General features: G+C 44.7%; 1 pseudogene; it reads left to right on the top strand.

The window, feature by feature from the left end:
• The first annotated feature begins 3,759 nt into the window (after positions 1-3,759).
• Positions 3,760-10,095, top strand: LOC127206952 (endothelial differentiation-related factor 1-like; annotated as a pseudogene).
• Positions 10,096-10,192: the final 97 nt, after the last annotated feature.

The following is a 10,192-nucleotide window of genomic DNA, read 5'->3' as shown; positions in this document are numbered from 1 at the left end:
TGAAACAGAACAGTCCTGTAACACGCACAGAGAAATTTCATCCTAATGCCCTGTGAATAAAATGCATAATTCATTTAGTAAATATCCCCATGGCTTTCGATTTGTGTGTATACCACTCTAATTATTTCTAAGACCATTTCAAAGGACACAAAGGAGCTTTTGAGAGTGACGTATCTGATTCCTAAAGGCAGTTATACTAATCATACATGTGCTAAAATTCATAGAACTATGGATCAAAAGAAGTTAATTTTTGCAACATATATATATATATATATATATAGATATATATAGATATAGATATAGATATGGCTTAAAACAAAGCATTTGCTGCTGCAAAACACATAGCTTCCTTTATAATATCCAAGTGCATGCATGAACTTGCTCCCTCCTGTTAGTATGAAGGCTGAGGAGACTGTTGAGTAGAAATTGTACTTACTTCAAAGGCTTGCACTTGCTCTATTAAAACAGTGATGCAATAACCAACATTTGTCAGGTCAAACTAGTTAAGCACTTGCTGGAGAATGAGAAACTCCCCTATGTTAGTGATTGAGGGATTTCTGAGTTTGGATGAACTCATGTCAGGTGTCCATCTCCTTCCTTTGCAGAATGAGGTTCATTGTTGCTCTTTTCACAAGAAGGCCTCCTGTGAGGACCTCTGGGCAGAGTCTGAGGGGGAGGGCTCTGTAAAAAGTATCACTGCCTGTAAGGATGGGCCGTGTCATGAGCAGCTCTGCCGGTATGTCCCTGGGGTTCACATTCTAGACAGCAACATGTCGCTGGCACCCTGGCTTCTTTGCTGAAGATGAGGAACATTAAGGGAGATATTGGTCCTCCTCTCGGTTCCACAGGGTGTGTTTTTCAGGCATCATTTCACTAGGTAGCTCTGTCTGGCCTGGGACTTACTGTGTAGACCAGGCTGGCCTTGACCTCACAGAAATCTGCTTGCATCTGTCTCCCAAGTGCTGGGATTAAAAGCATGTGTGACCCAGCCTGGCTTCCTCAGGATAGTTAAAAGAGCCAAGACTCTCTAAAACTCTGAAGACTCTAACACCGGCAACTTCTGCTCTCTTTGCTTCAGGGAATGACACTGGCTAGCTGGAGAAGTCTATTGGATCTGGGATGCTGCTCCAGGTTCAGAGATTCATGCACTGGCCCAGGAATAGATACAGCAAGCAACCATTTGGTCCATGGTCAGGCTATATTAATGGCCAGGAAGCTGGACATAGGTATGTAATGGAAGTTTTGGTTTCTTTGTAAACTCGCTTATGTTATGTGAATGTGTTTTTGATTTAATACCAATTGTGGGATTTTAGTTTGAGCTTTAGTTTGTCCACAACTGATAACTGTCTCCTGTGGAGCGTGGTCTTTGCCAGCTGGTAACTGCATGCTTCCTATGGCACAGAGAGGACCATGGTCTAAGACTTCAAGGAAGATAAACAGGAGAGCCTGGAGAGAGAATGTGTGGCATGCAGTGGTGGCCTGGGGCATGTAGCAGTTTGGAGAGACCAGAGATGGATGGTGTGGCAGACAAAGAGAAATGTTTCAACGCCGTGGCTTGGGAAAGACTGCTTGTTGCATTTGCTGTTGACGGAGATTGGTGTTGCCCCTAAAGAACCCAACTGATGCTAAACAGCCACTAACATTCTTTCTCATACCCATGGTTAAGGAGTTGGTGAAGGAAGGTAGAAGTTTGAATACCCCCAATAAAAGAGTTTAAAAACAAGCCTCAACACAGCCCCTCGGGGGTTAGAGACTGGTGATACAGTGCGGGTAAGTGTGTCCGCTCCCATAGGATCCCAAGGCTCTTTGGCTTTTGTTTTCCCTTTTCACATATGTTTTTCTTTTTCAATATGTGTTGAACCTGGGGCTTTGAATATACTTGATGAGCACTTCATGGCTAAGCTATTACTCTGTTCATCTTTTCCTCATTTTTGATATATATGTGATTATAGCAAAATCTTTTTTTTTTTTTTTTTTTTTAGCAAATTGATTGTTAACTCTGAGAAAGTCAGGAGCAAAATGGCAAGTGGAAGTGCATGCATAGCTTCCAAGAAATAAAACAAAGCTGGCATGGCTGCACATACCTGTAACTCCTGCATTCTGGAAGTGGATGTAGGAAGTTCAGAAGTTCAAGATTAGTCTCAGCTACATAAGCTAGTTTAAGGAAAGTCTGGACTATATGAGAAAAAAGTTAACTCTGTCAAGAATAAGGGATCTGAAAAATAAGACAAAGCATTCTTAACTAGGAAGGGCTATGGGTATTTTTTTGCAGACAAGTCAAACCTTTGAATCTCTTTTCTGTAGGGTGTTTTAAATGAATAAGTCTACAAAGGAACTACTTACATAAAAATACAGGTGCCCATACAGGCCTAGGTTTAGAACAATGGTCTTTGTGTAACACCATGGGTTTTGCACTGTTGAATATTTTGATTTTCCAAGAAAATGCAGCAACTCATATTTAAGAAATAGGTTTCCTAATTTTTAAGTGTCAGCATTATTTGTGTAAACACTGAGACACCCTGAGCAGGTGTTAGCTGGTTTTGACTGCAGCTCTAACATTGAAATCCAGTAATACAGACTGCAGGAGACCTTCACCAAACAGGAGAGCGACACACTCCCAGATGCTGTCAACAGACAGACTGGGGCCAGGCCAGGGAGTCTAACACCTGGCTCCCATTCAAGCAGAAGAGGACGAAGGAGAAAGATGAAAGACGAAAGAGATCATGTGCCCCACATCCCATGTGCTTCGAGATGCATTGTCATTTCCTCTCCTTTGGGGCTTAGGGATTACCTTTCCTCTCTCCCTTGTGATTTCCACAGAGCTATTTTAATACATTTGTTGACTTTTGCCTTTAGAAACTCCAGAGTTTTGATTTGCTTTTATTATGTATTCCTACTACCTCTAACAAAATGGCTTCTTCAGCTTGCTAGAGAAGAGAAAATGTAAAAGGAAGATAGTCAAGGACAACATGGGAAACAGACCGAGGTCCTGTGTGAGTAAACATTTCTTAAGTTATAAATCTCTATGAAGGATGCTTGCCTGTTCTGAACATAATCAAAGCAGATAAGATCCAATAATTACCATTTCAAATAACTAAAAAACATACCTATCTCAAGAAACAGCCATACTATCTGATGACAAGTGGTCTGCTATACACATTCCAACAAATGGAAGTCATACCATCCTGGTAGCTATTGTTTTTAATGGAGTCAATGAAGTGTCCAGAGATGACATTTCTTAGATGAGCGGCTTCAAAATGGTTAGCCTACTATGTACAGTAAAAATACTCTCTCTCTCTCTCTCTCTCCTTCTCTCTCTCTCTCTCTCTCTCTCTCTCTCTCTCTCTCTCTCTCTCTGTGTGTGTGTGTGTGTGTGTGTGTGATTGAAATAAATTCTGTATTACAGCTTTATATACAAATGCTTTCTGAGATAGTACTTGCTAGAGTCAGTGTCATTCCCTCAAGGAACTATGTATTAAATACTCATTATGTGGTAAACACAGGTGCTATCTGTAAGGCCATCCAGACAAAACAAGAGGATTCTAATGTTGCTTGTTAAGAACTGAGTATGGTGTGCACAGGAAATGATGGGATCGCAGAGAGATCACACTTTGGGGCAGTAACCTTAGGAGAATGCTCTTGGCAAAGACTCATTCTAGGCAGGCTCTCATAACCACCCCAGTACTCCACAGAATGGATAGGGAAAGATCCAGAAACCAGGGGCTTGGTTAGGGCAGGGGTGGACACAGAGAGTCCATGATGAACAGTGAGCTGGAGTCCTCGGAGAACAATAGAGTGTGGTGAGGATGGTAGGGACAGATCATGGAACTGTTGAGGGAAGGGCACTGGAGGCCTTTTAGCCCCGTGGGTTTTTAACTCTATTCCAATATGAGGCAAAGGATCTCATTTCTCATTGGAAATTCAAGAGTTAATGACAAACTGCAAAGACTGAGTCTTAAGCTTAGAAGAGAGGATTCTTTTCTCTAGCTAAAGCTCAAGCAGCTAAGTGTGGATCACTGTGTTTCACTGACTCTGGCTGCATCCACATAGCTGGTCAAGCAGGGAGGCAGGCTGGAACCTGGCCTCCTGTAACACTGCATAGGCCAGGTGACTGTCAGAGTGCAGTCGCTAGGGCAGAGGTTCCACAGGACACCTGGAGGTAGCTGGGGGCGTGGGTTACCTACTCTTCTGGCTCTGGGTACCTGTTTCTGCTTTCTGGGTAGGGCAGGATGTTCCTCATAAGTGGTTATTGTCTTGGTAGAGGATGGCCTATTGTTGAAAGGGTTTGGTCAGAGGCAGTGGGTCGCCATGGTCTGTCATGGTGTCCCCTTTGTTGAAGCAGCAGCTGGGTTTGCAGCGGTCTTTGAGAATGGCTTCTTCAGCTCTCCCTCCCAGGGTCCAGGGGGCAGCTGCTCTGGGTCCAACCCACTTCACATGCTAGGATTCTAATCTCTTCCCCTGGTAGAAGGGAATGCAACACTGTTCGCATGCTAATGTGAATGCTGGGTGTAGTGGTGCAATGCCTTTTATCCCAGCATTCCAGAGGCAGAGGCAGGCAGATCTCTTGTGAGTTCAAGGCTAGCCTGGTCTATAAAGTGAATTCAGAACAGCCAGAGCTGTTACACAGAGAAAACCTGTCTCAAAAACAAAACAAAACAGAACAACAGAAAAAAGAAAGCTAACGTGAATGATAAATCAATCACCTTGGAAGTTGTTTAAAATGCCAACTTCATGTCCTCTCTTCAGACATTTCATTTTTTAAGTCTTGGAGGGAACCCAGAAACCTTCCATTTTAATAGCTTCCCCAGGGATTCTGATAGAGGCATTTTATGCAGTCCATGTTTTAAAATATAAAGGAAAAAAGGAATAAGGTTGAGTGAGAGCCAACTGAGCTCCTAGCTTTGACTGACCACTGAGGCCAACTGGGACAGTGTAACTACACCAAAGCTTCTGGGGAATCGGGGGAATGTATACATGTTTACCTGTGGGGGGCAGGGAGGGAGTCTGAAATATGTTTTTAAAGGTGACATTGGAATTCATTTAATTTAATAAGCAGGAGTCCCAAAATAATAGGGGAAAGAAAAGGTCTTAGCAGCAGTTTCCACAGTGGTCACGAGGTGGCAGCCTTCTGCATAACATTGAAGAGCTATGCAGATACCATCAGTTTAGCTACTCAATAAAAATGCCATTAGTTTTTAAACTATGCATTAAGTTTTAAAGGATCAGAAGGAAAATTATTTAACAGAAGAGACTTCAAACTTAAATTTCCATCAAATGTCATAGTCTAGGATAGAGGAATTTAGTGAGATATCCACAGTAGATTCAGAGCAAAGATAAAAATTTGAGAAAAGGTCTTTGTAAAATGAAAAATGTCACTCAAAGGCAATATCTTAAAAGCATTCCAAAAGTTTGACTTTTTGGAGAATCAGCAGGTGTAATCTGGTCATTAAAACATAAAGCAATGGCATCTGGTAAAAGTTTCTTTTCTTCTGGTCTGTAGTCAGGACCAGACAATGGAGAAGAAAAAGAGGGACAACTCCAGGACATCGGAGGACCAGAAAGGACGGAGAGGCTGTGACAGGATCTTTGTACCCCCTGTTACCCTGGAAGGGCAGTGACAGGTGAGGGGTGCCAAACTGGGTGCAGGAGAGTCTTAAGACATCATAGGGTGTTCTCACAGCAGAGGCACAGTTTCATGCCTCTGGGAGTCTGAGAGGTCAGCCCGGTCTCAGCCTTATTGGATTTGGAAGAGGCAATTTGTAAAGCACATCTTTTTTCCTGAGGGCTTACAGAGGGAGAGCTGGTCCTGACTGTGGGTGGCACCAGTCAATAGGCTGGGGCTCGGATGTATTGAAAAAGGAGAAAGCCCACCTTGGCCCACTCCCTCTAGGCCTTCTCCTTCTGATTCCTGGATGCCAAGAACTGAGCCCCTCTCCAGCAGGGTGGGTGGAAGCCTTTGACAAAGTAAGCTGGAATAAACCTTCCCAGCGGGACACTGGTTCTCAATGGTATTTGTCACAGCACTGGAAAGTGTGCCTAATGCAGCTGAGATTGACAGTAAAGCCAAGGGCACTATTGCATAAGGCCCTCTCCTTGGTGGGAAGGCCTGGTGGCACTCAAAGAAAGAATAAGCAGGCTACCAAGATGAGACTTGATAGCCTATGACCATATAGTTGGGGAGGAGGTCCCCCTTGGTCTTAGACCTAGGGGAAGGGGAATAGGGTGAAAGTGGGAGGGAGGGAGGATTGGGAGGATACAAATGATAGGATAACAACTGAGTTGTAATCTGAATAAATTAATTTAATTAAAATTAAAAAAAAAAGAAAATGCTGTAAATGACACACACGGGTGGCTAGAGAGGTCAGAAGAAAATAAGGTAGAGTGATAAAAGTCACACTTTTATTTTCCTGGGGCACACAGGAACATGGCTTATATTCTTTTTTGTTTGTTTGTTTGTTTTTTCCAGACAGGGTCTCTCTGTGTTAGCCTTGGCTGTCCTGGGCTGGCTTTGTAGACCAGTCTGGCCTTGAACTCACAGAGATCCACCTACCTCTGCCTAGTGCTGGGATTAAAGTGCCACCACACCCAGCTCAGTGTTATTTTGTCTCCCCCCCCACCCCCAGAGTTGAGGATCGGACCCAGCTCCTTGCACTTGCTAGGCAAGCGCTCTACCACCGAGCTAAATCCCCAACCCCATGGTTTATATTCTATGCTCTAATCTCAGCTTTGTCTAGGAGCAAGACTTCTGGAAGGGAAGAAGTCCTCAAAGATGTTGGTAAGAGGGTCACCAGGTCAGGGAAAGTGGTGGGGATGGTCATGAGGCTTTGGGGGTGAAGCCTTCATCTTTATCTTTTTCTTACTTTCCCCTCATGCTCTTTGTCTGGAAATGGTACGCATGCAGGGGGAAGGGGCGGCTCTTGTTGGGAGGAATAACATGGGAACTGTCTCTAGGAGATACAGGGAGTTTACAGAGATGCCTGGGATGGTCTTCTCCTCTCACCACACAATGGCATTTGGGCTCATACTCTTGGGGCATGGCCCTCAGTGTGCAGGCTACCTTCTTTCTAGAAGATGCCTTTGGCTTTCACACAGAAGTTGAGCAGTATGGAGCCTGGGAACCGCCTCAGGGTACTAATTGTTTTGAGGGCCAGCTGTCATTCCACCTCACCAGGGAAACCCAGAGGAGCACGTGGACCACAGACAAGACTGGGGCACCCTATGCAACAGGGTCCTGTCCTGGGAGAACCTTCTGTGTGCTGTTAGGTGACTGGAGGTGATGATTCAGGGTGAGGAGTAGGGATACTCAACGAGCAGCTCCGGGGATGTGGACGTCATAGAACTGGACACACTGCTGAGTGTCCACAACGCAAAACCCAGCAGGTCACATTATAGAACCGGACACACAGAGGTTTCATGGATTGCCAGCCGCCATGCCACTGCTGAGCGTGCACAACGCAAAGCCCAGCAGGTCACATTAAAGCAAGAGGCCAACTTAACAACTTCTAGCTTAAAACGAAATCTCCCACTGCATGGGATGGAAGCTCTGCCCTTCTGGATGTGTCTTACAGCCTTGAATCCATTGGCTCATGCCTTCAGGGCCAGGACTAGGGAAACACACAGAGGCATCTTGGTATAAGAAGCAACATTTTTGAGCCCAGCAGGGCATGTTTTTATAATCCCAACCTAGAATGGCAGCATATCCTATCATCTTATCCCTGGAGAGCTGGACACAGAATGACGTGGACTTTAAAGCTAATCTCAGCTACACAGTGAGCTAAGGCCAGCCTGGACAATATTAGCCCTTGTCTCACAAAATAAGCCTACTGATTAAATTAAATAAAAATAATAAAGCTATTGTCTTAGTTGGGATTTCTATTTCTGTGAAGAGACACCATGACCATGTCAGCTCTTATAAAGGGAAACAGTTAATTGAGGCTGGCTGACCATTCAGAGGTTTAGGCCACTACTGTCATGGCGGGAAGCATGGCGGCAGGCAGGCAGACATGGTGGTGGAGAAAGAGCTGAGAGTTCCACATCTTGATATGCGGGCAGCAGGAAAAGAACTGTGAGCCACTGAGCCCAGGCTTAAGCTTCTGAGACTTCAAAACCCACCCCCACAGTGATGCACTTCCTTCAACAAGGCCACACCTACTCCAACAACAAGGCCACACCTACTCCAACAAGGCCACATCTCCTAAGAGTGCCACTCCCTATGGGACCAGCATTCAAACACTTGAGTCTATGGAGGCCATTCCTATTCAAGCCACCGCAGTCACTGTTTTTCTTTTTCTATTTCATGAATGTGTCTATTCTCCCAGGACCATGCCCCCTTCAGAAAACTCACTTTTCTGTAGCCAGAAAGCCTATGTTCAGATATCTGGTGAGATTCTGTCTTAACGACGAGGAGTTCAAGCATAAAACAACTAATAACTAATGTTTAGTAACATTAAACTGCATACTTAATTTAAACTAAGTATGCCACTCTCAGATCAAACACAACTAATTTTCTTATATTTACATTTAGAGCAGCTATGAATTATTTTACAGTAATGCTTTCTTTGAAGCAAATGCCAAGTTAACTGGGAGTCTAATTTTCAGAATCTTCATCATTTTATTTAATTTGTTTTGTTTTTTAGGCCTATTTATTTTACAAGTGTTTTGCCTGTGTGCATATTTGTGCATCATGTGCGTGCACTGCCCACGGAGGCAATGGGACCCACTAGAACTGTGTGAGTCTCCATGTGGGTACTGGGAATTGAACCCAAGTCCTCTGGAAAAGCAGTGCTGTTCGCCACTGAACCATCTTCCCAGCCCATCTTCAACACCTGACTACCACGCTGCAAGCCTGGCTGCCCTGCCTTCATTTCCAGCTAACGAGCCAGAGCTTTGCCTGGTTGTAGTGCAGACAGTAGACTCAGAAGAGGACATGCTGAACATCATAGGAGAAAGCCAAGGACTTGACACACAGCATAAATGACTGTGGTGTTTGCTGTCTAAATGGCAACGCCACTGAGAATGAAAGGAAATGCGCTTGGCTGACAATTACTTCAGAAGGTGTGTGTAAGCTAGGACCTACTTACACACCGGGCAAGGCTTTTCCCAGAAGAGAAGGTGACATAGATATAAAAATAGACATTGTCATAAATATAGATACTATTTAAATCCTCTTGAAGTTTGTCGTATTCTAGGTCATTCCATGATTAAAAAAATATTTTGTTTTGTTTAGATAAATTTGTATATGATATATTTTGATCATTTCCCCTCCCCAACTCCTCCCAGATCTTTCTACCTCCCCTCCCACCCAACTTTATGTTCTCTCTCTCTCTCTCTAAAAACAAAACAAAACAAAACAAAACAACAACAACAAAAACAACAAAAAACCCAAGAAATTAGAAACCAAAAGCCCCCACAAAACACAAACATAAAAACAATCCCAGCACTCAGGGAGGCAGAGGCAAGCAGATCTCTGTGAGTTCACAGCCAGCCTGGTCTGCAAAGCAAGTCCAGGACAGCCAAGGCTACACAGAGAAACCCTGTCTTGGAAAACAAAACAAAACAAACAAACAAAAAGTAGGGGGGGAAAAACCAGCAAAAGAGCAATAAGTAAAAGGGAGTCCTGTCACCAAGCCGGGTCTCCAGCAGCTGCCAGAGCCTCTGGACGGACAGGCGCCCCCGCCGTGCCGTGGCCGAGAGTGACTGGGACAGCGTGACAGTGTTGCACAAGAAGGGCCCAATGGCAGCACAGGGCATCTTAGCAGCTGTGGAGACAAGCAAGAAATGGGCTGCTGGTCAGAACAAGCAGTATTCCATCACCAAGAACACAGCCAAGCTAGACCGGGAGACGGAGGAGCTGCATCATGACAGGGTGACCCTGGAGGTGGGCAAAGTGATGCAATGAGGCTGGCAGAGCAAAGGCCTGACGCAGAAGGACTTGGCCATGCAAATCAGTGAAAAGCCGCAAGTCATCGCAGACTGTGAAAGTGGAGGGGCCATTCTGAATAACCAGGTTTTGGGCAAAATTGAGAAAGCCATCGGCCTCAAGCTCCGGGGGAAGGACATTGGAAGCTTATCGAGAATGGCCCGAAGACCAAATGAACACAAAGCCTCCGAAGAAGCCAGTTGTGCCGGCTGAGCTCTTCTGACTGGTCATCCAGTCCCTCCAGCACTGCCATGGGTCTCTTCACGTGGTCAG

Source organism: Acomys russatus, chromosome 24 (genome assembly GCF_903995435.1).
Source record: "Acomys russatus chromosome 24, mAcoRus1.1, whole genome shotgun sequence".
Taxonomy (NCBI): Eukaryota; Metazoa; Chordata; class Mammalia; order Rodentia; family Muridae; genus Acomys; species Acomys russatus.
The sequence above is the reverse complement of the archived record's forward strand: the minus strand, read 5'-3'. Positions and strand labels throughout refer to the sequence as shown.